Raw genomic sequence first — 26,505 nt, forward strand, 5'->3', positions numbered from 1 at the left:
TTTATCCACACCTAACCTTTGGGACAGGATAGCACCTATACCCGTCTCTGAGGCGTCTACTTCGAGTAGGAAAGGCAGAGTAATATCAGGGTGAACTAAAATTGGTGCAGAAGCAAAAAGTTCCTTGAGAGTTTTGAAAGCAAGAAGCGCTTCAGTAGACCAATTCTTAGTGTCAGCCCCCTGTCTGGTCATATTGGTGATAGGAGCAATAATTGAAGAGTATCCCTTAATGAAGCGCCTATAATAATTAGAGAATCCAATAAACCTCTGAATGGCCTTGAGACCCTTAGGTAAGGGCCAATCTAAAATGGACTGGAGTTTATCCGGATCCATCTTAAACCCTTCCCCAGAAATCACATAACCAAGAAAGTTTGTCTGGGACTGATCAAAGCTACATTTCTCCAATTTGCAGTACAAGCCATGTTGAAGGAGTTTGCGCAAAACCCTTCTGACTTGTCTGTGGTGAGTCTCAATCTCCCTAGAATGTATAAGTATATCATCCAGGTATACAATAACACAGTCATGTTGAAATTCCCTAAGAACTTTATTGATCAAGTCCTGAAATACTGCCGGTGCATTACAGAGACCAAAAGGCATTACAGTATATTCGTAGTGCCCATATCGAGTGTTGAACGCCGTCATCCACTCGTGACCCTGCTGAATTCTCACCAAGTTATATGCCCCTCTGAGATCTAACTTGGTGAAAATCTTGGAACCCTTTAAACGATCAAAGAGCTCAGTAATCAAAGGAATCGGGTAGGCATTTCTAATGGTTATTTTGTTCAAACCTCGGTAGTCAATGCAAGGTCTCAGCGTGCCATCCTTCTTTTTAACAAAAAAAAAACCAGCCCCGGCAGGAGAGGAGGATCTCCTAATGAATCCTTTGTCTAGGTTTTCACGAATATACTCCTCTAGGACTAAGTTCTCTTTAGTAGACAAAGGGTATACATTGCCCCTGGGAGGCATAGTACCAGGAAGTAGATTAATCTTACAATCAAAGGACCTGTGTGAAGGTAAAGTATCGGCCTTCTTTTTGTCAAATACCGCCTTTAAATCCAGGTACAGTGGCGGTATTTGTACTTCTGTAGAGTCGGTAGAATTAGTAGGTGTATTAACTATGCAAAGCGGTGACACTTTCTGTAAACACCTCTCCTGACAACTCTGGCCCCATGAGACTATTTCCCCTAATTCCCAATCAATAATAGGGTTATGTCTCTTTAACCAAGAATACCTCAGGACTATGGGAACAGAAGGAGATGAAATGAGTAATAGAGATATGTCTTCCTCGTGTAAGATACCAACAGTTAAGTTAACGGGTATGGTTTCACGAAAAATAACAGGCTCAACTAAAGGTCTACCATCTATGGCCTCAACGGCCAAGGGCGTCTCCCTTAACTGAGATGGGATAGTGTGTTTAGTGACAAAAACTTGGTCGATAAAGCTCTCAGCAGCTCCGGAATCTATCAATGCCACAGTTTTTATTACTCCCTTCTCCCAAGTTAAAGAAACGGGTAGCAGAAGCCTGTGATCTTTATAATTATGAGTAGAGGACAAAATAGAAACACCCAAGGCCTGTCCTCTAGAGAAACTTAGGTGCGAGCGTTTCCCGAGCGATTAGGACAATTTAGGCGTAAGTGACCTCTGACTCCACAGTACATACACAACCCCTCCCTTCTCCTGTACTGTCTCTCCTCTTCTGAGAGACGAGTATTGCCTATCTGCATAGGTTCTGGAAAAGGTGAGGTTTTGGTTTCAGGACTTAGAAATGAGGGAGCTAGTTTAAAGGAAGGTCTACAGGTTCTATCTCGAGTGTTCTGCCTCTCTCTTAAGCGTTCATCAATGCGAGAGATAAAAGAAATTAAATCCTCCAAATTCTCAGGAAGCTCTCTAGTAGCAACCTCATCAAGTATTACATCTGATAATCCGTTTAAAAATACGTCTATATAAGCCTGTTCATTCCACTTAACTTCTGCCGCCAAGGACCTGAACTCTAGTGCATAATCCACAAGTGTTCGGTTATCTTGTCTAAGGCGCAACAATAATCTAGCTGCATTGACCTTTCTACCAGGAGGGTCAAAAGTTCTTCTAAAAGCAGCTACAAAGGCATTATAATTATATACTAACGGATTATCGTTTTCCCACAACGGATTGGCCCATCTCAGAGCTTTCTCAACGAGTAAGGTGATAATAAATCCGACCTTCGCCCTATCTGTAGGATAGGAGCGGGGTTGTAATTCGAAGTGGATACTGATTTGGTTTAAAAAACCTCAACACTTCTCAGGAGAACCACCATAACGTACAGGTGGGGTAATACGGGAAGAGGCACCTACAGTGGCTACCTCTAGACCTGAACTTACAGGAGAGATAGAATTATTACGCATCTCCTCTGGTGGATTATTAGGACGAGATAATAACGCCTGTAGCGCTAGGGCCATCTGGTCCATTCTGTGTTCCATGGCGTCAAACCTAGGATCGGAAGGACCAAGCTGACTATTTGTACCTGCAGGATCCATTGGCCCTGTCGTAATGTCAGGATCGGGACAGGGATCCAACACGCAGAGTACAAAGAGTAGTAGGTACGTATACCGGACCTTAGAATGGCCGGACTAACGTAAGGACTAAGTAGAGAATGGTCAGAGACAAGCCGAGATCGAGGGAACGAGAAGACAGGTAAGCGAGAGACAAGCCGGGTCAAAGGATAACAGAGATAAGCAGGGTAATACAAACAAGCCGGGTCAGAACCAAAGAGACAATAGAAATACCAGAGCACTGAGTGACTAGACAGGCTAGAACCACGACAGGGCAATGAGCAAATGCGGGAAGCTCTATTAAATACCCCGGTTCTAGGAGGTAATCACACCCCCGACGAGTCTTGATTAGTGTTCAGGGCTTGACTGACAGGTCGAGCAGGATTGGCGTCATGACGTCGGCTACTGAGCGTCGCATCAAAAAAGGACGTGGATCCCTCGCGGCCGGCGTGTAAACGACCGAGGGGACCGCGAGGAACGGGGGAAACAGCCCTTCTGAAAGGAAAAACGTCTAAGTCTCTCCTCTTATCAGAGGTAGAGAATACAGGTACCGTGACAGCCGCCAATTCATCTTCATTGAGTAAACTTTGACCCTGTACCTCACAGTGAGCAGACACATTCCGGCCAATCAGCAGCAGACCCTCCCTCCCAGACCCTCCCACCTCATGGACAGCATCCATTTTAGATTCATTTGGAAGCTGTATTCTTTTTTTTTTTTTGTATTTTTTTTAGACAGAAGTGTGTTATATTTGAGCATGCTAGGCTGAACGTGCGTATATCAGGGCTAGTTGCACTGAGGGTATGAGTATATAGCAGTACATTGTTGTGAAAGATGGCTGTCATGTTTAGGGTGTAGCTTGCACGATATCAACTGTGTATTTATATCAGCAGCTCCACCACTAGTTATAAATCAAGTGTGAGTCGCCCCATGAGATGAGACTAGTGAATAACATAATACATGAACGGTTAAGGTAAAGGCATGTAAGGAACTACTACAATAAACTCTTTAGGAGGTGAAATAATGACATGTTTAAACGCTTGCTACTTTACGATTAGTTAATGTGCAGAGAGCAGTTCATGTGATCAAAGGCATGGTGTGGAGGATCGGCTATAGTGGGACATGCTTGGCAGGCTGCTGTTTACTGCTTGTGCTCATCCGATCCCTTCTGGGCGCCAGGTGCAGACCCTGGGAGTCCCTGATACCTGGAACAACAAAGGCAAGCCTCTGGCTGAGTGCCGGGTTCACGGCTTGAGGTGGTGGAAGCTTGTTTTGTCGGGTGGTCGGATCTGTCCCGGTGGTGCTTCACGTCCGGTGCGGGATTGTGGTGGCTTAAGGTGGAGGCGAGTGCTTGACATGGGGCAGGCTCTGCATTTCTGTTTGTGCCTCCGGTCCCATCTTCGACGCCTTTTGCGTTGGTGGATTTTAATGGGGACTGCTTCGCTTAGCTGTGGTGGAGCTTGTTGGGGCTGTGGTGGAGCTTGTTGGGGCTTCCTGCTTGTTATTTGCTTCCAAAATTGATTGAAGAGTCTGTCCAGCTTAGACTCAATATCCTGCCATGCTTTGCTGGTACCAGGAGGACACGCGGCTGCCGCCATATTGGGAGAGTCGCAGATCAGTATGTCAGCCTGGGCGGCTGTGCTCTGTGCGTTCATGAGCTCCAGACAGCCTCTCAGGGGTGGACCGGGATAACCCCCACCGATCCGAAGGGGGGGTAACAGAGCTCCTGCCGGGAAGTAGCTGCTCCTGGGCATCCCAGGATCGGTGAGCACCAGGCCACACTTGCCACGCGGAGGTAAGTAAGACTCTGTCGAGTTGCTGACCGCTATTAAGCATGTCAGGTCGGTCAGGTAGGAGCAACATTGCTGAGTCATCCCCTTCTGGGGGGAAATTCGCTTGTTGATAGCTGCTTAAAGTGAGATATTGAGGGAGCTCACACAAAGTGCGTCTTTCCTCCATGACAGCTAGACCCCGCGCCCCGGAAGCTGCATTCTTAGTGAGAGGAGGGACAGTGTAGCTGCTGCTGATTTAATAGGGAAATCGATAACTAGGCTAGTGTATTCAGTGTCCACTACAGTCCTGAAGGACTCATCTGATCTCTGCTGTAAGGACAGCACCCCAAAAAGCCCTTTTTAGGGCTAGAACATCAGTCTGCTTTTTTTTTTCTCTGTAATCTAATTGCAGTTGCCTGCCTGCCAGCGTGTGTGTCAGGCTCACAGCGTATACTGTGCCCACTTGCCCAGTGCCACCACTCATATCTGGTGTCACAATAGCTTGCATTTAAAAAAAAACAAAAACTTTTTGGACTGTAATATAATAGCAGTCAGTTTCCTTCACACGTGTGCGTTTCAGGGCCTGCCAGGGCACAGTGTCACACCAGTGCAACTCATATCTGGTGTAACAGTAGTGTACATTTAAAAAAAAAAAATACAGGGGGCTTGTTGTCACCTTTTGGGGACGCTTGGTGTTGTACATGGCTGGGTGGAGGAAGAGACCTTGAATGACATCAGTGAGGACAAGTAACGGGACATGGCTAGCTTGGTATCGAAAATTGTGCAAATGGGGAGTTTGCGGTTGTGCAAATGGACTGTTTGCGGTTGTTTGCGGTGCGTTAAACGGGGAGTTTGGTCTGTCACTGTGAAGCGGGCGTAACCCTTACACTACCTGATCGATACAACATCATACCTGATGTTTTAAAGCACGTTATTCCAAACAATTTAGGAATGTTAGGTGATTTATGCCCTTTATGGATTAAAACCAGACTCTGCATCAACTATGTAATTTTCCATAGGAGTTTTGCCATGGATCCCCCTCCGGCATGCCACAGTCCAGGTGTTAGTCCCCTTGAAACAACTTTTCCATCACTATTGTGGCCAGAAAGAGTCCCTGTGGGTTTTAAAATTCGCCTGCCTATTGAAGTTTATGGCGGTTCGCCCGGTTTGCCCGTTCGCGAACATTTGCGGAAGTTCGTGTTCGCCGTTCGCGAACGGAAAATTTTATGTCCGCAACATCACTATTTATTATAGTTCATTATTGAGATCTCAAAGCTCTGTCAATAATTGTAGATATTTATTTTGTGTGCTCCGTTTTATATACGCTGCTCTGCTTATGAGTAGTCCTCTAGTTACTGCCCTGTGGGCTTGCCATAGTGTGGTGGGCAGGAGCTCCGGATTTTGATTTGTCTGGAAATAGTCATTTATGTCTGTTTCTAATTTAGTGTTAAAGTCTGCATCAGTCAGTTATGTGTTGTTCAATTGCCAGGGGGGGGTTTCCCTCTGTGGTTGTAAGTGTCGTGGGTTGTGAGTGTTACTGGGGCATGATCTGACCACACGATGTCCCCCAGCTGACATTTGGTCACCTGTGAGATCATATCACGTGACACCAGAATGTGATCTATTCTAGAATGCGTTTTGTGAATCGCTGAGTAGAATGAATTCCCTCTCATGTTTGGATGAAGGGTACGCCAGATGTCGTATAGGCCATAATCTGAAATAAATTTAGTGACGGCCTTACATTGTGGGTTTAGTGCTTTGGATCTGGGAGTGGATGTAGGAGCTGTCGTGTCCATACGTGGGTGTAGTACATGATTGAGGTCTCCACATATTTTTAAAGAAGTTGGTGTTATGGTGGGGAATTTTGTTCAGTACCTTGTGTAGAAAGTTGCGTTGGTTGCTGTTTGGACTGTATATCCCCACTAAGGTATATAATGCGTTGTTGATATTGCAGTGCAGCATTAGGTAGCGTCCCTGGGTGTCTTTTTTCATCTGTAAAAGTTCAAAGGTTAGTGATTTATGGAACAGGAAAGAGACACCTCTTGTTTTAGAGGAGTAAGTGGCGTGATATTGGGTTGTATATTCCTGTTTCCCAAACTCTGGGACCCTGCAGTGTGCAACGTGTGTTTCTTGGAGACAAAGAATGTCTACGTTGTCCTGTTTAGCACCTGCTAGTAGAGTCCTTTGTTTGTGTGGGGTATTTAATCCCCTAACGTCATGTTATTGTATTTTCATATGTTGTTAGTTTTGGGGGAGCATCAGTTGTGGTTACATGTGTGTATTTGTTTCACAGTTTATGGTGCCTTTTTTTCGAGGTGTGGAGTAGGTTGGTTTGATTGGGTGACCTTGTCGTTGTTTCTCTCGCCTTGAGTTGTACAGTGAACCTTGGTTGGGTCGGTGACACTTTGGTGGGGTTTTCTGGGAAGGGGAGAGGGGAAATGAAACTGGGGGTAAACATGAACTAGATATTTACATAACCTCTGGTCGTGAGGCATGGTACTCCTATGGGTACCGTGGGGGTGGAAACTTCTGTGTTTCCTTAAGGTGGCTTCGGGTGTAAATGATACTCTATATAACCCCTTAAGGACGGAGGATGGTTCAGGACCGTCATCAGCATTTTTGCGTTGCCGACCGGTGACGGTCCTGAACCGTCCTAACCGTCCAATGTACTTACCCGATCGCCGTCGTTCCCCCGGCGGCGATCGGCGGTGCTCCCGGTGTGGGGAGACTGCCTGCAGCCCAGACAGTCTCCCCATGGCGGTTTAGGACCCCTGTGGCCATGTGATCGCCCAACAGGGCGACCACATGGTCACAATAGGTGTCCTACTCTCTGCCTGCAGGGGGACTGTCTGTGCTGACAGGCAGTCTCCCTGCTAGTGTAAGATCAGTGTAAAATCAAAAAAAAATTTAAGTTATAGTTAATAAAAAAAAAATATTATTATATATGTGTATATATATGATATATAGACATATATTATACCTATATAATATATGTCTATATATCATATATATAATGTCATGCTAAGTGTATTTTTATATTAATGTGTACATATATTAATATAAAAATACACTTATAATTAATTTACACACGTATATATATAATATATATAATAACTATATATATTGTATATATATATTATTATAAAATACGAATAATAAATAATTTAAATTAAATTAAAAAAATTAAAAATAATAATAAAAATAAAAAAAAATTATATATCTATACGAAATTTTATTCTAACTGTATTTTGATATTAATATGTATATATTTATATAAAAATACACTTAGAATGAAATTGTATATATATCTATGTATATATAAATAAATAAAAAGAATGCGAACTATTCATATGTCCATATACAAAATTACATAAATAATTATATAAATATACACGTAGACTTCAAATATATAAATATGCATATATATTTAAATTCTACGTGCGTATTTATGTAATATTTTTACATAATTAAGTTATTTTATTGATTGCAATTTAAGGGACCTGCCTGCCAACCCAGTCGGAAAGTACAGAGAATTTAATTTGCTATCACTGTATTTTACCCTGTAACGTTCTACGACACCCTAAAACCTGTACATGGGGGGTACTGTTTTACTCGGGAGACTTTGCTGAACACAAATATTAGTGATTCAAAACAGTAAAACATATCACAGCGATGATATTGTCAGTGAAAGTGACTTTTTTTGCATTTTTCACACACAAACAGCACTTTTACTGATGATATAATTGTTGTGATACATTTTCCAGTTTTTAAACACTAATATTTGTGTTCAGCAAAGTCTCCTGAGTAGAACAGGACCTCCCATGTACAGGTTTTATAGCGTTTTTGAAAGTTACAGGGTCAAATATATGGGTCAAATATTTTTACATTGAAAATGGCCAGGTTGGTTACGTTGCCTTTGAGAGCGTATGGTAGCCCAGGAATGAGAATTACCCCCATGATGGCATACCATTTGCAAAAGAAGACAACCCAAGGTATTGCAAATGGGGTATGTCCAGTCTTTTTTAGTAACCACTTAGTCACAAACACTGGCCAAAATTAGCGTTCAATTTAGTTTTTTACTTTTTTCACACACAAACAAATATGAACGCTAACTTTGGCCAGTGTTTGCGACTAAGTGGCTACTAAAAAAGTCTGGACATACCCCATATTGAATACCCTGGGTTGTCTACTTTTAAAAAAAATATGTACATGTGGGGTGTTATTTAGCAATTTATGACAGATAATAGTGTTACAATGTCACTATTGATACATTTTAAAAATGTATGTTTTGAAACAGCAATATCCTACGTGTACTTATAGCCCTATAACATGCAAAAAAATAGCAAAAAGCATGTAAACACTGGGTATTTTTGAACTCAGGACAACATTTTGAATCTATTTAGCAGTTTTTTTCATTCGCTTTTGTAGATGAGTAAAAGATTTTTCACATAAAATTCAAAAAAACGTGTATTTTTTTAAATTTTTCATCATATTTTTTCATTTTTTTAAAATTAAATTACATGAGATTATATAAATAATGGTATGTAAAGAAAGCCCCTTTTGTCCTGAAAAAAACAATATATAATTTGTATGGGAACAGTAAATGAGAGAGCGGAAAATTACAGCTAAACACAAACACCACAAAAGTGTCAAAAAGATGCCTGGTCGCAAATGTACAACATCGCAAAAAAAGTCTTTAAGTCTTTAAGGGGTTAATGGATGTTTCATCCTGAGTCAGGGTTGTGGGTTACATAGTTACATAGTTACATAGCTGAAAAGAGACTTGCATCCATCAAGTTCAGCCTTCCTCACATATGTTGTTGCTGTTGATCCAAAAGAAGGCAAAAAACCTAGTCTGAAGTGCTTCCAATTTTGCCACAAACTAGGAAAAAATTCCTTCTTGACCCCAAAATAGCAGTCAGATTTCTCCTTGGATCAAGCAGCTATTACCCCACTAATTAGAAATTATATCCCTGTATGTTATGTTTTTGTAAGTATTTATCCAATTGCAGTTTAAACATCTGTGGTGACTCTGACAAAACCACCTCTTCAGGCAGAGAATTCCTTATCCTTATTGCTCTTACTGTATAAAAACCTTTTGCCTTAGATGAAATCTCCTTTCTTACAGCCTAAAAGTGTGACCTTGTGTCCTATGTATAGCCCTGTTTATGAATAGATTTCCAGATAAAGGTTTGTACTGGCAGCATATTCAAGGTGTGGTCTTACCGGCGATTTATAAAGAGGCAAATAATATTGTCAGATTGTGACCCTGTGAGCCAGAGCTAAAGGATTAGGCATCCATTGCTCTAGGCTGTTAGCCCCACCCCCCTCACCATTCAATTTTAACCCCTGCTGGACTCCCAAGGATCAAGAAAGGTAAGCTTGAGAGGGAGCATAACACGGAGCACCGTAAAACACACATTGACAATCCCCAACACATAGCACACAGCCAACATCTTCCACACCCATTCCACACAACCTACCCTCACCACATTCCACACAGCCAACAAATCCCCCACACGTTACACACAGCCATCGCACACCACACATTACACACAGCCAACAAACCTACCACATATTACATACAGGGTGCAAAGAAAGGAAGACAGAGGATCAACGCTAGAGTAACAAAACAGAAACAACAATTATATATATAGAAGGCAGCACACCTAAGGGAATTGGGCTCCCTCACAACCCCAGAATAAATGTAAACAACAATAAATTACCAAAGGAAAGGTTGCACCTAAAAAAGATATAAGTGAAACAATTAAAAATAAAACTTAAAGAGCACAATGAGAAGGATATGATTATCCTATGTAAAATAGTGAATATAAAACACTGTAAAATAAATATTATATAACAAAGTGCAACAGGGAAATAGCAAGGAAATAGCAGTCAGTCCTGTAGAGGAGTCTTTTCTCTTAGTAGAAGTATAACATAATTAATTGCTTAGGATTCGTATCCACATAGAAATAAAACACAGAGACTCCATTGGTGTAGTATGTCACATCAAAATAATGAATAATTCATGGGTCTATACAGTCTTACTGACATTTAATAGAGTTAGTATCAGCTCTAGTATAATTCACATTCAGTGGTGTTGATCTCCTATGTACAGGATATTAGTAAAGATGCGATCAGCAGACCATGCAGCAGAGTGGTGACCATAAAACCTAAAAAAGAAGGTTGAAGTAAACCATGAGTAAACCAACGTTCTTCCATTGCGCCTTGATCCAGTTCTGACGCTCACGTTACCATTGAAACAGCTTTTGGCGGTGGACAGAGGTTATTATGGGCGCTCTGACCGGTTTGCGGCTAATCAGCTCCATCCGCAGCAAACTGTGAGTTCTGAAACCTTTCTGTCATGGCCAGCATTAGGTTTTTCAGCAATTTGAGCTACAGTAGCTCTTCTCTGTTATCGGCTAGCATTCCCTCCCATCAAAGAGGATACTGCTTCCTTGCACCACATTTGCTAGGTAGTAACCACTGCATACTGGGAACACCCCACAAGTCTTGCTATTTTGGAGATGATCTGAAGCAATCATCTAGCCATTACTATTTGGCCCTTGTGTAAGTATTTTCGCTTGCCTATTTTCTTGCTTCCAACACATAAAATTCAAGAACTGACTATTCACTTACTGCCTAATACAGGAGCAGGCAACCTAGTCCAAAACATCTGGAGTGCAGAAGGTTGCCTACCCCTTGACTAATCTATCCCACCCCTTCACAGGTGCCATTGTAACAATATAAAAATGGAATTCACTTCACCTGTCAGTGATTTATTGTCACTTCACCTGGCAGTGATTTAATGTTGTGGCTAATCCTTGTACAGAGTTAGCAACTAAACCTGAGAAAAGTTAGACATAAAGAGCCGATCTAGCAAATCTAATATAGAAAAAAGTTCCATCTCAGCTCAAGTCACAGTTTGGCTACTTTAACCTAATTTTTGCCATTTGGATTTTGATTTACTAATAATGGAAAAGTCTCGGAAAATATAGAAGTGTATGTATTGTGATAAAGTGAAGGCAGAGAAGCCATTTAACCCCAGGGGGAGTATATGTAGTTTGTGTTTTGTGCAACACAAAGCGTTGTTTAGTTATGGGCCCCTGGGGTGGAGTATTTGGAGAGAAGGGAGGGCCAATGCTCCACTCCACAGTTTAGTGGTTTTCATGGGAGACATAGATCCAGGCCAGGGTGTTTTGGACTGTCTCCAACACACTGCTCAGCTGCTGATAATCAGCTGTAGCAGTGGGAATAAACCACTCCCTGCTAGGCAGGTAGAGGGGGATTGCTGGCTTCCTCTCAGGAAGCAGGTAGGAGAGAGGGTGTTCTCTCCAGTAAGAGAATCAAGGAGACTAGGCACTGGGAGTGCTAGCTTCGGCAGCACATATACTAAAATTGGAACGATACAGAGAAGATTAGCATGGCCCCTGCGCAAGGATGACACGCAAATTCGTGAAGCGTTCCATATTTTTTTAGTGTAACCCCTGAGAGATAGGGAATCTGATGTGAGTTAGTGCTCAGACGAGCTAGGCTTTTTGTTATAGGGATTTGTGTTACATTATTTCATTTATGGTTACATTTGCTGCTGCCTCATGTGTGGATTTACGAATAAAGTTGCCAGGATTAAAATAAAATTAAAGGACTGTGCATGTTTTTGCCCTAGAGGACCGTGCTATCTACAGACAAGGATCACAATATGGTGGAGAATGCGGGCACAGTAGCACATTGAGGGTCTGTGGGTGTGCCAGTCATCCGTTGGTCTGCTTATTGAGGACTTTTATTTTGTCAGACCTGCTAATCGAAAAAAAAAAAAAAAAAACACTGTACCTTTAAGACTGTTACCTGTGTGGTGCTATAATGGAGGACCTGCTGAAGGCTCTGGTACAGACAACTGCTGTACAACAAGAGGCAACCGCTAAACAACAAGGCACAAACAGTTTCCTGGCTGCACAGGTTAAGAACCTGAGGGACGCTCAGCAGGAGCATAGAGCTGCCCTTACTGAGGTTTTGCAGATTGCCCCCTGCAGGGAGCGTGGGGACAAGGGACCCCGTAACCAAGCTACTGACATCCTGCATAAGATAACAGAGGCAGTAGAAGAAGTCTTTAGCAAGCTGAAAAGCATGGAGGAAGCAAAGCGTGATGTTGAGAAACACGCAGAAGAGAGAGAACAGGAATTAGAAGGCAAGAAGGATATAACTGAGCCTGAAAGTAGTGATAACGTGGAAGAGAGTGAAAAGGCAGCTGGATCCTCCAAGGAACAAAAAGCAAAAGAAAAAAAGGTAGTAATGAGACCAGCAAAACTAAAGGAAAAAGCGGAATTGTCAAGAGGCAGTGATGGTGACACTGATGACATGCGCCAAAGTAAGAAAGGTCAGAGGACTCCGAAGGGAGAACAAGACAAACTGATTACTGAAGTTGACAAGTGTTTATATGAAAATCAAAACATTGCAGCTTCACGTGAAAGCCTCAAACTTGCTCTGAGTGACATCACAACAGATGAAGTCTTAGAAAAAGAGTTGAAAACTAAAACATTTTCAAGCTCAGACACTGAATCTTGCATGTTTCAAGAGAAAGCTGGAAAGGCATTTGGAAACAGAAAGGTACTGAGAAATCTTCCCAAGGCAACAAAAGGAGAAAGAAAGACTGTGACTGAGGCCAGCAGTGTAAAGTCGGTTTGTGCTATAAAGCATGAGACAAGTAAAAATACACCATGTAAAGGTGATAAGACCAAAGCATGCAGAAACATCCTAAAGAAAACTGCAAAGATGAGAAATAAATGTACGCAAGGCCAAGTGTTGGTCGTAAGCAAAACCCACCCGGAAGGTGCAAGTGAAGCTAGTGGATACAGCCAGGGAAAGAAAAATGAAGCAGAAGCCGCTGATGTTCATCCAAGTGAACAAGTTAAAGGCATGAGAAGCAGACTGACTTGGGGAGTCAGAGAAGACAACAGCGAAGGAGCTGAGCTTAATAGAGAGAAGCAAAGCACCCCAGTTGAGCTAAAAAATACTGTGCACTGTTTAGTAGCAGAGGCTACCCAAGAATGTCGACCAGCTGTTGAACAGTTGGGCAGAGAAGTAGTGGCAAAACAAAGTCACAATAAGAAAGGCAATGTAGCCGCTTCTGATCTAAGCCAAGAGAGAGCGACTGTTACAGAACCATGCTGGGATGAAAAAATGGGCACTTCCGCAGCTAAGCCAAACCAAGGCGAAAATGACATAGTAGATGACATTGGCGTAGCAGAACGAAATATTTCAGAGACACCTGGTATTGCTACAAAGACTTTAAATGATTGTTCGGGAGCCGTAAAACTGGAACTGCTGGCAAAGACTACTGCTACAAGGCCTGGGCGCACTGACTACCTGGAACAGCTGCCAGATCCTGGGAACACAGTCATGGGATTAAAGGCGGGACTCGGAATGCCTGACCGGCTGTTTGATACCGGGGCTGTCATGACCCAGCGAGAGGCCATAACTGCGTCTCTGTACACCCCTGAGGGAGCAGGGAGACCACCAGACAGCCCAGAGGAAAGCATTGCTAACATTGAGAGGTGGCTGCTCAAGGCCGAGCAAGCAGAGGATACCCCTGGGAAGGAAACCAGGCAAAGGAAAGAGGAGCTAAGCTGGGAGTCTGGGCCTCCGGCAGAAGAACAGCGCTCCATACCAGGCCAGGCCGAGCATGATAACATGGAGCTGAGATCAAAGGCTGCATTCATGCAGGAGGAAGTTGCTCTAGACAGCCTCCATGGCCAACCCTCTGAGGATATAGAGAGGAGACCTGTAGCATTAACAGTAGAGCGCAATGAAGGCTCCCAGGAATTCACAGAACTGATGGAGGGTATTGTGGAGCCCTTCACGGAGGGATCTGTTCCAGTGAAGGATGAGCGTGACTCTGCCTCTGAGGGCGAAGCGAATGAAGTTGGAAGTTCAGGGCACCAGTACGAGAATGAACATAGCGATGCAGAAGAGGACAGGAGAGGGGGTGCCAGTGGATCAGAGAATGATGAAGCTCCTGCAAGGCGGGTTGCAAGTGACTCTGAAGATGAGACGCCTGCTAAGCGCACAGCTGCCAATAAGCGAAAGAAAGTTGCAAAGCATGCAAAAAGTGACTCTGAAGATGAAGCTCCTCTGAAGCGTGTAGCTGCCAATAAACATGTAGCTTCTTCAAAGCATCTGTCTAAGCGGACAACCTCTGCCAAACATTCAGCGAGCGACTCTGAAGATAATGCTCCAGCAAAGAAGGCAGGAAGTGACTCCGATGAGGCTCCCCCGAAGCACACAGCAAGCGATACTGAAGATCAAGTTCCTGCTAAGCGTGCAGTTATTGATCCTGATGATGATGATGTACCTGAGCCAATGGTTATTAATGACGATAAAGCTCCTCCTAAAAGTATTCCTTCTGATTCAGAGGATGAAAAGCCTGCTAAGATAGAAGACAATTCAGAGGATGAATTTCCTAGAATGAAGAGGAAAATTGTGTCTTCTGACGACAGTGAGGACGATTTTAAACCTGACCCTAAGAAGAATAAGAAGTCCTTGCAGCGCAGCTCCAGTAGTGATGATAGTGAAAATGAGGGTACGAAAAAAGAAAGACCTGAAAGTGAAGGAGATAAAGCAGGGAAAAGGAAAGCGGCAATCTTGACAGACAGTGAAAATGGAAAGAGAGGACAATATAACTATGATGGTAGAACGTACCTAAAAACCCCATTTTGGCTACAAGACCAGACTGAGAAACAACTCCGATGTTTCAACTGCCACATGCAAGGACATATTGCATATAACTGTCCTGAGAGTGAAGAGCCAATACAATATGACTTAGTAATAAGGGCTCTGCATGGGATTGTATTGACTTGCTTAAAGAGGTGTATGGTGACTGGTGGTGGTACAGCACAGATAAAAGTGGTGATGGTGGTAGGGAAGAGTGCACAAGCACTGATAGATTCAGAGATGGAGGTTACTTTGATGAAAAGTGTTCTGTTCCAGCAAGAGTATGCAGCTGCCCACCTTGGTGGTGTGGCGATTCACAGGGTGGACTGTGAAGCACACCTGATGAAGGTCCAGTTAATTGTGCATAATGTAAGGGCTGCCGGTTTGACCGCTAACAAGTGTTATCTAGGATTTGAGGAAGCTAACTATTTGGGTTATCCACTTGGGTGGAGGTTCCTTAAACTACAAGGGAGCAAGGTAGCAGCCATCTACAATAGGCCACTTCCTGTAACTGAGGAGCAAGTCAGGGCTGGTACAGCCCTAGGTGACGTGAATGTTCACGATTTGTGTTTTAAGGCCGCTCGACCCGATGGGTCTGAGCTGGGGGGGAGGATATGTGATAAAGTGAAGGCAGAGAAGCCATTTAACCCCAGGGGGAGTATATGTAGTTTGTGTTTTGTGCAACACAAAGCGTTGTTTAGTTATGGGCCCCTGGGGTGGAGTATTTGGAGAGAAGGGAGGGCCAATGCTCCACTCCACAGTTTAGTGGTTTTCATGGGAGACATAGATCCAGGCCAGGGTTTTTTGGACTGTCTCCAACACACTGCTCAGCTGCTGATAATCAGCTGTAGCAGTGGGAATAAACAACTCCCTGCTAGGCAGGTAGAGGGGGATTGCTGGCTTCCTCTCAGGAAGCAGGTAGGAGAGAGGGTGTTCTCTCCAGTAAGAGAATCAAGGAGACTAGGCACTGGGAGTGCTAGCTTCGGCAGCACATATACTAAAATTGGAACGATACAGAGAAGATTAGCATGGCCCCTGCGCAAGGATGACACGCAAATTCGTGAAGCGTTCCATTTTTTTTAGTGTAACCCCTGAGAGATAGGGAATCTGATGTGAGTTAGTGCTCAGACGAGCTAGGCTTTTTGTTATAGGGATTTGTGTTACATTATTTCATTTATGGTTACATTTGCTGCTGCCTCATGTGTGGATTTACGAATAAAGTTGCCAGGATTAAAATAAAATTAAAGGACTGTGCATGTTTTTGTCCTAGAGGACCGTGCTATCTACAGACAAGGATCACAGTATATACTGCTTTATTATGTTGCCATGCATATATATAAACTACTAAACATATATTTTATAAAACTAGTCAATGATCGTACTGCTGCTAGAGTTGTACAATAAACACATATTTGACCACTTCAATAAAGAGTTTAGAATTACAATATGCTTTTTTTTTTTTTTTAATGCAGGTAGTCAGGATGTTAGAGTGTTTCAGCAACCCGCTGTGAAAACATGGTGTCATCATGGGATTTGTTCATTGTCTGGATGGTCTCCCTCATGATGATCCAGTCATCTTTCCAGTTTTCTGGCACTCTGATAGAGAGTTGCTGTTTCAGAAAAAGAAATCTCAGGTGAATATACCAATATCATTAATTGATCAAATTGTTTTATATTTTTAAATAAGAATGCATCACATAACATGATATTCTACAGAAAACGTTTTGTCAAAGATTAATGTCGAGTAACAACATTATGACTGAGAAAACAATCAAAGTAATTTTAATCTAAGCCTGAAGCAATCAATCCATGAGAGATTTACTTGTGTTTTATTCAATGAAAAAGACTCCACTGGTAAATCCCAGACTCATTTATTTGTTTGGGCACAGATTAAAAGGAATTTCATTCATTCGTAGGAGCTGAGCATAATTTCTCCACAAGTCTAATTAAGATATCATTGGTATATGTGCTAAATTTTTATAATCTTCACATCTTTATACAAACCTGAAAATCTGGAATGAGAGTTAGATTAAACCCAAATACTTCAAATGCAGTCAACCACTCGAACAGTGCAGTGAGTGCATGGATGGTCTAGGAGAGAAGATACAATACATGTATTTTTTTTACTGGAATAATATTAGGGATATCTAAAATCCTAAAACATTTTCAACACCAACAGGCAAATAGCCCATCAACCCAATACTCAACTTAAAGGACCACTCTAGTGCCAGGAAAGCATATTTGTTTTCCTGGCACTAGAGTGCCCCCAACCTCAGGGACCCCCTCCCGCCCGGCTCTGGAAAGGGGAAAAGGGGTAAAACTTACCTTTTTCCAGCGCTGGGCGGGGAGCTCTCCTCCTCCTCTCCGCCTCCGTTCCTCCCCGTCGGCTGAATGCGCACGCGCGGCAAGAGCTGCGCGCGCATTCAGCCGGTCACATAGGAAAGCATTCATAATGCTTTCCTATGGACGCTTGCGTGCTCTCACTGTGATTTTCACAGTGAGAATCACGCAAGCGCCTCTAGCGGCTGTCAGTGAGACAGCCACTAGAGGAAATAGGGGAAGGCTTAACTAATTGATAAACATAGCAGTTTCTCTGAAACTGCTATGTTTATAAAACAATTAGTTAACCCTAGCTGGACCTGGCACCCAGACCACTTCATTAAGCTGAAGTGGTCTGGGTGCCTAGAGTGGTCCTTTAAGGCCTAGACTTTCACCTAAACACAGTTATTGATCAGAGTCCACCTCTAGTTTGTCTTGCTGGTCCAAACAATTAACATTTCCAGGGTTCACACCCACAAGTGACATTGTTGCTCAATGACCTCCATAATAAATCCCTAAAGGCTCGTATATAAATAGAGGAATGCATTTAGTGACATAAACAGAAAGGTTGCTGCCCAGAGACCCAGAAACACACACACATATCATGGTGCAGAAGCAGAGAGCATCATGTACATGGTTAGATAGGTTATATATAGCATAATGTCATGCACAATTTTTGTTTTTATGGTGCTTTTCCTATTTGTAGCTATTTATTCTCTTTGTAAATTGAATTTCAGACAACAATAGAATTACAATATACCTTGTTTAATTTGAGTTTAGATGCAGGCAGTCAGGATGCTAGAGTGTTTCAGCAACCCGCTGTGAAAACTTGGTGTCATCATGGGATTTGTTCCTCATCTGGGATGGTCTCCCTCATGATGATCCAGTCATCTTTCCAGTTTTCTGGCACTCTGATAGAGAGTTGCTGTTTCAGAAAATGAAATCAAAGGTGAATATACCTATATAATTAATTAATTAAATAAATAATTCATCTTTTTTTTTTTTTTTTAAACACATCACATAGAACAAATTAGGAGGATATTTACAGAAATAGTGTCTGGAAACCTAAAAGCTAGAGACTAAACCACCAACATGAGGACTGCGCACACAGGTGCTTGTTAATGAAAATAGTTTTCATTGAATGTAGACATCCTTGGGATAATTTAGAATACACAATATCAGGTAGTATATAGTAAGTATATAGTAAGTATACCTTAAAATCTGGAATGAGAGTTAGATTGAACCTATATACTCCAAATGCAGTCAACCACTCGAACAGTGCAGTGAGTGCATGGATGGTCTAGGAGAGAAGATACAAGATGTGTATTTTTTTTACTGGAATAATATTAGGGATATCTAAAACCCTAACAACATTTCAAACCCCAACAGTCAATAATATCCAATAGCACATCACCCCAGTGCTCAAGTTAAGGCCCACATTGTCACGTGAGCCCAGTTATTCCAGAGTCCACCTCTAGTTTGTCTTGCTGGTCCAAACTATTTCCAGGGTTCACACCCACAAGTGACATTGTTGCTCAATGACCTCCATAATAAATCCCTAAAGGCTTGTATATAAATAGGGAGATACATTTAGTGACATAAAGAGATAGGGAACCACTCAGAGACCCAGAAACACACACAAATATCATGGTGCAGAAGCAGAGAGCTTCATGTACATGGTTAGATAGGTTATATATAGCTTAATGCCATGCTCAATTTAAATTGTTCTGGCGCTTTTCCTATTTGTACCTATTTATTCTTTTTGTAAATTGAATTTCATACAACAATATAATTACAATATACCTTGTTTAATTTGAGTTTAGATGCAGGCAGTCAGGATACTAGCGTGTTTCAGCAACCCGCTGTGAAAACTTGGTGTCATCATGGGATTTGCTCCTCATCTGGGATGGTCTCCCTCATGATGATCCAGTCATCTTTCCAGTTTTCTGGCACTCTGATAGAGAGTTGCTGTTTAAGAAAATGAAATCAAAGGTGAATATACCTATATAATTAATTAATTAAATAAATAATTCAGCTTTTTATTTATTTTTTTTAAAACACATCATATAGAACAAATTAGGAGGATATTTACAGAAATAGTGTCTGGAAACCTAAAAGCTAGAGACTAAACCACCAACATGAGGACTGCGCACACAGGTGCTTGTTAATGAAAATAGTTTTCATTGAAAGTAAACCTCCTTGGGATAATTTAGAATACACAATATCAGGTAGTATATAGTAAGTATATAGTAAGTATACCTTAAAATCTGGAATGAGAGTTAGATTGAACCCATATACTCCAAATGCAGTCAACCACTCGAACAGTGCAGTGAGTGCATGGATGGTCTAGGAGAGAATATACAAGACGTGTAATATTTTTACTGGAATAATATTAGTTATATCTTAAACTCTAATAACATATTCAAACTCCAACTATCAATACTATCCAACAGCCCAGTGCTCATTAAGACCTAGACTAGGGGTAGGCAACCTTTGGCACTCCAGAATTTGTGGACTACATCTTCACTGATGCTTTTCCAGCATTATGGAGTCATTGGTTGCCTACCATTGGCCTAGACTGTCACCTGAGCTGAGTTATTGGCCAGAGACCATCTCTAGTTTGTCTTGCTGGTCCAGGCAATTAACTTTTCTAGCACCTACGCCCACAAGTCATACTGTTGCTTAATTACCTCACTTTAATGAAAGCCAATGATGAAACAAAGTGGAGTATGACAAAGTTTCCTATGTGTGCCTATTTATCCTGTTATTACATTAATGTATTCACTTTTTAAATTTAGTTTCATACGTTTAATAGTAGATCAAACAAAAATAACACAATTTGAAATCTAGTAACTGGGTAATTAAGTGGGACTAAGTGCACAAAAACCTAAAATATTTAATAAGCAATGCAAATCTAATAACACCTACCTCTAGAGTCAAGTTCCCTTCAATGCCTTTAATCATCCCGTATATATGGAATGAATATACTAGAAACACGGTATATTAAGAAAAATAATAATACGTCATATAAAGAGGAAATAAAACAGTGTATGGGTTAACACACACTTGTCTATTTAATAAACAGTGAAATGTGATAATTGAGAACATGCTTACAAAATTAAGGTCAAAATGGCAGAGTTGGAAAACATCTCTAAGTCTGGTGAAATAAGGGTTATCTCCAACTCTGCAATTTTAGCTTGAATTGTGCCAGCCACTTCTCAGGTCACCACAGCTCATGGTTTAATGAATAAACCCCAATGATTCATTAATGTGATTTAGTAAATCTCATTCAACATCCTGTTTATCCTCTGCCAATAGAGCAAATCTGTAGAGATCACAATTTTTGCACTATTAAAACATGTTAAAAGGATACAATGCAGCATGAAAATGAATGAAATAAAGGTTAGTGCTATTCTCCAATAGATGATGGTATTGCTGTTCCATCGAGGATTTGCTCGGTATGCCCTTATTGAATTGCAGAGCATAAATATCAGAGCACACGAGATTGTGGAGACCCCTACTACGCAATGTATTATGGGTAATTCATTTTCCTGGAAGACAAAATGTTCAGGTTATTTTCTCATTATTCATTATACGTTCTCTGTATAACTTAAAGGAACATTCTCACCCACTAAGTTGTTATGGGGGTAGGAGTATATGTTTGCTTGAGCTGCTTAAAGGACCACTCTAGTGCCAGGAAAACATACTCGTTTTCCTGGCACTAGAGTGCCCTGAGGGTGCCCCCACCCTCAAGGATCCCTTCCTGCCCGGCTCTGGAAAGGGGAAAAATCTTACCTTTTTCCAGCGCTGGGCGGAGAGCTCTCCTCCTGCGATCCGCCTCTTCTCCTCCCCGTCGGCTGAATGCGCACGCACGGCAAGAGCTGCGCGCGCATTCAGCCGGTCACATAGGAAAGCATTCATAATGCTTTCCTATGGACGCTGGCGTGCTCTCACTGTGAAAATCACAGTGAGAAGCACGCAAGCGCCTCTAGCGGCTGTCAATGAGACAGCCACTAGAGGACATAGGGGGAAGGCTTAACCCATTCATAAACATAGCAGTTTCTCTGAAACTGCTATGTTTATGAAAAAATGGGTTAACCCTAGAAGGACCTGGCACCCAGACCACCTCATTAAGCTGAAGTGGTCTGGGTGCCTAGAGTGGTCCTTTAACCCATTTTAGAACAATGTTATCTCAATATTGGATCCCCGGCTCCAAACTTGCTGGAGTTCTTCTTGTGCCATTAGTGACCTGGCTCCATCCAATGCTTAGTACTTAAACGATTTCTAAATAGTTTGAAACTTACCAGGATCCCCCATGAAAGTATCAAATTATTTAATACATAATAGTCAAATAATTAAGTACATTATTTTACCACTAACAGTTGGACAAGCTCCCCTGAAACTATAAACACTGTAGTGGGCTGTAGAGAGTATTGTGCCCAGGATTCTACTTTGATGAATATATTGCACTTACTATTGTCTACAACTGTGAACTTTACATTTTACAAAATTCGGTTGCATTCATCCTTTATATTACTGCTGTCTGATGCCCCACAAATCATGGGTACGGATGTGTTTCTTTTATTTGGAATTAATTCAAAGTAGGCCTGTTATCTTTTCTAATCTTTCCTTTCTAGATACCCAGTGATGATCTAGTTTAGTTTAAATGTTTGGACAGTTTTTATGTAAAATATTATTTATTTATAGCAAACCAATAGTATAATGTGTGGTGATATTCCTATGAGACTGTTTAACTAATGCTGCTAGTTTAAAACAGTGATGGTTAGTTTTGGCACCCCGATTATTTGTCAACTACATTTCCATGATTAACAGCACACCTAGAGATGTGTATTGGCCATGGTCGGTTTAGATTTTTCTTTTTCTATAATATCATCAATCAAAGCACACCGTTTTTTTTGTTCAGTTTTGTAAAATTGTTACTCACTTTAAAAAGGACAGCCATCAGATACCTGAGGCACCCTATCCACCCAATGCACAGAAGGGCATACTTGGTGGTTTTCTTAACAGTTGGGTTCCTCAGTTCCACCAGCTTGACCATAGCGTATATTTTAATGGCCGCTAAAAAAGAAATAAACTGAATTAATAGCAGGCTTTCTTAAACAAGACTTGTATAAAGCATTTTAGAAAATTCTAATACAGCACAAAAATAACATGAAATAACCTTACAAACACATTAGCAGTACAGGTTTATAGAGTCTCTTTCTGAGAGACTAAATGTTTATGTTTAAATGTTTTGTCTAAATTCTGTGAGTTCACAGTTACTATTGTCCATTAGTAAATGTTTCAGCCACTGAAGTGAACCTATGGTTTAAGCCAGTCAGTCAGCTCCCATCACTGTATTTTAAGAGCGCATAGAAGAGCATTTGTTTTCTTCTAATTTATATTCCACCAATGCCAAAATTGTTTCCACACATTAATTCTAGTAAATAGTAAATGGCAAAACTGGTGACACTTACCAAACATGCCGGATAAAGTAAGGACAAAAGTCAAGACAATGTTCTCTGGGTACCTTTCACCGAGAGAGCTGGAAGAAGAACAATGACAATGATGCTTACAGGGAAATATAACGGACTGAGTAGTGACAATGCTGTGAAATGTACAATTAATGATTAAATATTACATAGCTACGGAACCATTCTGTTTGTGCTTTACACCATTAGGATCTTGATAACATTCCCCCACTAAGAAGACCCTGATGAAACTTCTGACACTACTGACTGCACCTCAAGACATACTTATATCTCTCTTTTCTGTGTCCCAATATTTTCCAGATTATTCATATGGGAGACAGTGGGTTCATGGAGGCGTCTCAAAACTCTGAGGGCAAAGTTACTACAATTACCTGGGGAGCCCCCACTGAAGCCCAAGACTTCTAATAAACAGTCAAAGGGTTAGAAAAAGTATCATTAGGTGTTAACACAGACATTGCCATGGGAATACAAATATCACCATGTTCTAAATAGTTTTTTCTTGCTTTAAGCTTTAGAGCTGCATGATTAATGGAAATGATTTTTATTTCCTTGTTTTTAGCAGTCAGTAAGATATCTTTACAGATAGCATATACACGCAATTATGAAACTTCCCAATGTTCTGTGTATGACCTGCTCTAGTGGTTAAGTTGTGTCTGCACAGTTCACATTCGCCAGGATGACACATTGCACTTTCATGCCTTGATCTGCGTCATCACTAAAACATGTTTGTATCAACTGACATACTCCCCCCACATGGTAATTAAACCTGCACAGAAATACGAATATTTGTTTTAAATGCAACATCATTTAAAGGACAAGTAAAATAAAGCTAAAATAAATAATAATAATGCCACTGATTATTTAACCTTCCTGAATACATATTATGTATTATGTCTAATATTTAAATCTATATATATATTGCTCATAACTGTTGCTTATTTTCCTCACTGTAAAGAATGAATAATTACAAGGACAGAATAAATATAAAAAGTTGGTGGCCTGCATATCTCTAATCTTCTGTGTATCTTCTAATAGACAGAGGCATTTGTGGAAATAATTGGTTGGTTACACATTCTCCTCCCTTTCCTGCTCATAGACTCTCTGTTTGCCCTCAAACTCCAGAATGAGTAGTACATTCTGGCAAGTTCTCACTTATAAAAAAATAAATGGGCAAACATATATAAAGCAATGGTGGCGGTCATAAGGCACTCCTCATTATACTTCACTCATTAAGCTCAGCCCTTGTAGTGGCTGACACTAGGATAATCCTCAGTGATAAAGAATTACAGTAACATAGCTTACCTTACAGATGGCAAAAAAGGCGCACTGTGCTTTAATAACACAGCTAGCATATAGGCAGTTGCGTGTCCCATGAACGCAAACAAAGTAATAAGGATTGGAAAGAACGTTAATCCTTCACACAGCATTTTGTGTATTCACAATTAATACAATTCTCAAGAAACAAATCAGTCTCAATAATGAGCCAAGGTCTCTTTCAGAATGCAGTCTGTAATTCTACCCTGGAATGGATAGTATCACACTTGGTGATGTCATAATCAAGCACTCTGAAAGACAATTCCAATGACATCACAATGTATATGTGTTGAATCATAATGCATACAAATGCAATAACAGTAATACAGATATCTGATAGTCCAATAGATATTACACACTGAATGATGATTATATTGTTTTATCCCCACTGAGGGCATATGCATAACAGTTACCATTGCTTTCTCACTGACCACAGAAATGCAACAGCTGGAAAATAAACTTTAGGTTCTGGCTTATAGCTGCAATACTGCAGGTCTGTGGCACATATATAAGATGAATTGTGATATTTATCTATCAATCAAGCTAATACAAATAAAACACAATCTTTCCTTCCATAAACATGTGTAAACAAGTTCTGTTATGTCATAAGTTCTCAAGAAGACATTCTTTAGAACTGTACTATTGCCCCTGTTGCCGCCCCCCCCCCCCCCTCTTCCTGGATCCGCAATGGGTGGGGAACAGTGCCATGGCAGATCACAGATAAGTAGTCAAACTGTTCTGAAACAGCTTGACTACTTCCAGTGGGTGGGGTGCAATGGCAATCCTGGCGCCATAACTACTACAACACAGTGGCATTGTTACCTCAATCTTAAAAACGAAACCATTAAAAGGGAGGTGTGAAGCCTATTCCACTTGTCTTCCATATCAGAGTTGTGATTTTAGTCCACTGAGCTCAAGTCTGATCAGGTGGTTCTATACATTCTATGCATTTATAGCACCCACTCTAAACTCTGTTGCTCATGGCAAATTTCAAATTATATTTTCCATGTCATGATATCATAATATGAGGAAAGTATTAGGACACTACACTTAAAGGAACACTATAGTTGTATTCCTAACGCTATAATACCCATGTCCCTAGTTCTTTATGGGCCCCCCACGTGTATGATGCAAATGAATAAAAAAAGATTTATTTGCCTTTTTCCAGCACTGAGTCTCGCTCGGGCTCTTGCAACATCATGGAGGTGGCCTACCTCCCAACATGTGAAAAAAACAAAAAAGGGACACAATTTTAGAGGTATGATAGGGGGTAAGGCCAAGGGCAGGGATGCCTTAGACCTGGGGTGGGGAACCTTCGGCCCTCCAGATGTTTTGGACTACATCTCCCTTGATGCTTTGCCAGCATTATGGCTGAAGAGCATTAAAGGAGATGTAGTCCAAAACATCTGGAGAGCCGAAGGTTCCCCACCCCTGCCTTAGACCATTGATCAGGATCCTTTAAAACAGATACATATAAGCAGTACAAAGGGGACTACTTCCCTGATTTCCTGTTGATAAGCTTGAGCTTCCTCCTCAACTCTGGCGCGAGCAGAGGGTGCTGCTGCTGCTGAACCTTCCCTCTCCTCCTGCATTAGAACAGCCTTGTGATGTGTGTGGAGATGATTAGTACAGTTGTGAGAGTGCTGCTGTTATTCTCACTTGTTTCAGTAAACAGTTTACATTTTGCAGGATCTGACTTCATCTTCTTCCACTGTTTAGTAACAGAATGCACTGGCCCAGCCACTACTTGTTACTGTGCCTTTGAATGTTTGAAAGCTATATAGGTATTCTTTTCTTACTAGGTGGTTGGGTGGACATTTTTGCCCATGGTAGCTGACATAACTGCTGAGTTTGTCCTATAGTGGTGCTGCTGCATTTAGCTGGAGACGCTGCATAGGTGGATTCCATTGGCTTTTTGTCAGAAGCGGACTAGATTGATTAGGGACAGTCAGGGGCCTGGTGGCACACTCATGTGATCTCCACAGTCAGAAGGAAGGTTGTGGGGCCCATCATGATACAGAAGGTCCCGGCAATATATCTCCCTGCAAATTATTTCCCAAGATAATTGTGAAACCTAGCAGCATTCCTGCCATCACTGCCAGGTCTCCTCTCTCTCCCTGCAATCAGTAGACAGTGCTCTGTGTGAGGGTGGGAGGGTACAGTGACATCACACCCCCTGCTCCTCTCTCACAGGAAATACTCACTGCATGGATGGAGGATGAGAAGTAGCAGCAGTACCCACAGCAGATCCCTCCCAGGTGTAAGCTGGAGGGAGGAAACAAAAATGCAGGCTGGTGCAGGTAAGCAGGTTTGGGGAGAAAAGGGCAGAACAATATGTAGGACAAAGGGATGAGACAGGGCATAGGCACACAGAG

General features: G+C 41.6%; 2 non-coding genes across 2 annotated transcripts; both read left to right on the forward strand.

The window, feature by feature from the left end:
• The first annotated feature begins 11,666 nt into the window (after positions 1–11,666).
• Positions 11,667–11,773, forward strand: LOC134613163 (U6 spliceosomal RNA). The gene has a single exon (XR_010091186.1). It is a non-coding gene; the product is annotated as a U6 spliceosomal RNA (small nuclear RNA).
• Positions 11,774–15,978: 4,205 nt separating this feature from the next.
• On the forward strand, positions 15,979–16,085 carry LOC134613166 (U6 spliceosomal RNA). The gene has a single exon (XR_010091189.1). It is a non-coding gene; the product is annotated as a U6 spliceosomal RNA (small nuclear RNA).
• The last annotated feature ends 10,420 nt before the right edge of the window (positions 16,086–26,505 follow it).

This window comes from Pelobates fuscus, chromosome 5 (assembly GCF_036172605.1).
Source record: "Pelobates fuscus isolate aPelFus1 chromosome 5, aPelFus1.pri, whole genome shotgun sequence".
In the NCBI taxonomy this organism is placed as follows: domain Eukaryota; kingdom Metazoa; phylum Chordata; class Amphibia; order Anura; family Pelobatidae; genus Pelobates; species Pelobates fuscus.